Below are 3655 nucleotides of genomic sequence, written 5' to 3' on the forward strand. Positions count from 1 at the left end.
TTATGGGAATGTAAAGGCTGATTAATCCTGGTGAACAAACATTTACATCTTATCACACTAATCTCTAGCAAGCATGGTTAGCATATTGATCTCTGGGGTATTTGGGATACAATCCTCCCTTACCTAAATTCTTTTTTTTTAAGATTTTATTTATTATGTATACAACATTCTGTTGTATACATTCTGCTTCCGTGTATATCTGCACACCAGAAGAAGGCACCAGATCTCATAAGGGATGGTTGTGAGCCACAATGTGGTTGCTGGGAATTGAACTCAGGACCTCTGGAAGAACAGTCGGCGCTCTTAACCTCTGAGCCATCTCTCCAGCACCCCCTTACCTAAATTCTACTTTGTGTGACTTAATGACTCCTAAGAATTGGTAAATCCTTATACTATCAATTATATTACCATCAAGTCTACTCTTCTACATCACAGTTAGCAATGGCACACTACACTGGAGATTGTAGCACTAATTCTTTTTTTTTTCCAGTGATTAATAGATTTATTTATGCAAGAATAGTCATCCTTGCCAAATTTAGTATGACAACTTAAATGTTCTGTCCAGTTTTCCTTCCTGGATAAGTTTTTCCTTTCTGTCCCTGTCTGTTTTGAATACGTAATACCAGAAGATGAGGGGCCCAAAAGCTGCCAAGACTCCTAAAAGTGAGTTCTTGGGAGTGGGTCTGAAACTGGGATAAGTATTTGTTGATCTTGCATAGGTCCATCAAATCAAGGCAGGATCTTCGATGTGCGTTTGTCGTTTGGGGTCGTTTGGGGTCATTGTACTGAAGCAGATATTCCCATTTAAGCCTGGCCCTTATGCTCAAATGCTCGATCTGAGTCTTTCGGGTCTCCGGAGACAAGTCATATTCGGATGGGTGGAGGGTACTGGGGAGAGTGGCCAGGGGCGCAGTCTTAGATTTAGAACCCTCCATTCTTGGTTCTTGTAGCACTAATTCTAATTGATCTAAATAATAACAACCTGGAGTCAGATACAGGGGTTAATGGTGAAAGGTTAGAGAAGCCGAGCAGCCAGCCCCTAGTTCTTAACTCTATTGTATCCTCAGACCAAAATGGTGATCCTTTCCCTACGAATCCTCAGACAGAACACAATGAGCTTCTGTCTCCTCCTGCCTTATATTCCTCTCTTCACCCAGCCATATTACTCCTGTCTCCACCTCCCAAGTACTGGGATTAAAGGTCTGAGCCACCACTACATGGCTGTTTCTCTTTTAGACTGGATTAATCTGGTGTAGCCCAGAGTGGCCTTGAACTCACAGAGATCCGCCTGTCTCTGCCTCCCAAGTGCTGGGATTAAGGGTATGTGCAATCACTTCCTTGCCTCTATGACTAACTCCTGCCTAGCTCCACACTCTGATCTTCAGGCAAGCTTGGTTTTGGGGGTTTTTTGGGGGGGGTGGGGGGTGGGGGGTTGTTGGTTGGTTGGTTGGTTGATTTGGTTTTTCGAGACAGGGTTTCTCTGTGTAGCTTTGGAACCTGACCTGGAACTCGATCAAAGTGACAGAGATCCACCTACCTCTGCCTCTCGAGTGCTGGAATTAAAGACATGTGCCACTACCACCTGGCAGGCTTTATTTGTTAAAGCACAAACAAAATACCACCACATTTGAAGATACCGTTTATAATCTCCACAAAATTAACTCCATATAGATCCTAAACCTAAATGTTAAAAGTGCAGAATTTCTGGAAGATACTAGAGAGACCAGTATTCTCCAAGTCTGGCAAATCTGTGACAATATAAGCACTACAGTGATCTCAATAACAAGAATATTTCTAAACACAGTTCCACTCCCAATCTTCTATGCAGACACAGCCCCTTGAGTGAAGTTATTCAGAGGCTGCCAGCCCAGCCCATGGAGTTGCATGGGTCACACAGGACAAGCTGGACCAGGCAGGACCAGGCAGGAATTCGGTGAACTCTGTGTCTGGCCACAGGCTCCCACCCAGCCAGGGGAGAACCAACTGTTTGACCCACAAAAACTCAAGTATCCGGGGTCACAGGCCACGTTCGCGGTCACCCCAATCACCAGGCAGATTCGAGAGCTTGCTGCAAACTGCACGAGGCTTTACTGTAATTTAACGAGCTAACCCCATGTTAGCTTGGGTCTTTTACCCACCCACCATGGCGGATGGCTAGAAAAGACGGCTCCTAGGGTCTCCCGAAAGATCTTATAGGGCAGCGTAAGGGGAGTGTCTAGGGGTACGCACAGGCTTACGATTGGTGTGCCTCCAGCCTTGGAGGGCTTGCCCTGTGTTGATTGGTCAACTGGTTGTTATGGCCCATAGGCCCTCCCAGGGTGGTTGCTATGCTCTCTACATCATTGCTGTGCGCTTGTCCGTAAAGCACACCCAGGGTCGTAAAGCATAGCGCCACCAGCTAACTTCTGATTGGTTCCTTGTCACGAGACAGGCATCTGACTTTCTAGTGACTAACTTCTGATTGTTTCCTTGTCACGAAGTAGGCATCTGACTTTCTAGTTTCTAGGACAAGGTCATAGAAGCACGTGTTCGGCCATTATGGCTGCCAAAAGGGAAGCTGGTCCCTTCACAACCACGCTGGCTTCCCAGCCTCAGCCAGACACTCCACCTAGTCTGGGAACAGTGCCCCTCACTCACCAAGACCAGCCACTCCTCCCCGCATGGAGACAGCAGCCCCGCACCCATCATGGCCAGCCACTCTCCCCACATGGGGCAGCGGCCCCTCACTCACCTTGGCACACCGCTACTCCCCCTCTGTGAAGAGCAGCGCCTTGCTCACCATAGTGCGGCTGAGGTGCTGACCAGGGGTCTTCCCAGAACCAAAAACACAGCACCCAAGATAACTTGGACTTCCTCAGGAAAAGAGCTGAGCAGAAAGCCTAGCTCGTGGAAGAACCCGCCCATTCTGACTGGGGGTCCGCTAGAGGTTCTGATTGGCTGGTGAAGCCTGAGTGACAGGACCAGGTGAGCAGAAGAGACTTAGCACAATGGTTCCCAGCCCTGACCTTCAATCTAAGGACAGACCTATCCCAGATTGGCTGGAGATTTGTGCCTAATTCAACACCAAGTCTCTTGTTAATGTAAATCAGTGGGTTCCGTTTTAAAAGGAAGCATACAAATTCAGAAGGCGGCTAATCAGACAGTTTTGCACAAGGTGTAACTCAAGAACGTTGTAAACAAAGTCCACAGTAGCACTGGGACTGATGACCACTGTAAGGATACATGCATTATTTTTGCCTGCTCCTGTCACCTGGCAGAATGCACTCAGGAAGTACCCTGGTCTTCTCACTTAGCTTCTGTCTGCCTGGAGTGTTTGTCCACCGACTCTGTCACCCTAACCAGCCATGGAAACCATGCAAGGTTCCCTTCAAGCTTTATCATAACAATCACAGCCCCTTGTGTGAAAAGTGTTGGGTTCTCAGGATCTGAAGCAACCCCTTCCCAAAGTCCCTGGATCCAGATCATTATCAGCTCTCCCAAGTATATTCCCAGTATTAGAGAGATGGAGCTCTCTTTTTGCTCCATCAGGGCCCTCTAAGGTTTAGAGGTTTCTCTAAAACCTCCCTGTTATTTTTTTAAAAATACTGTTTAATGGAAAGGTTAATGAAAAAACACCCCTGATAAAGCAATAAGCCAATCAGTCCGAATTAATAAA

General features: G+C 47.0%; 1 pseudogene; it reads right to left on the reverse strand.

Moving 5' to 3' along the window:
- Positions 1 to 267: 267 nt before the first annotated feature.
- LOC113831568 lies at positions 268 to 1391 on the reverse strand (annotated as a pseudogene).
- Between the last annotated feature and the right edge of the window lie 2264 nt (positions 1392 to 3655).

This window comes from Cricetulus griseus, chromosome 2, assembly GCF_003668045.3.
Source record: "Cricetulus griseus strain 17A/GY chromosome 2, alternate assembly CriGri-PICRH-1.0, whole genome shotgun sequence".
Lineage (NCBI taxonomy): Eukaryota > Metazoa > Chordata > Mammalia > Rodentia > Cricetidae > Cricetulus > Cricetulus griseus.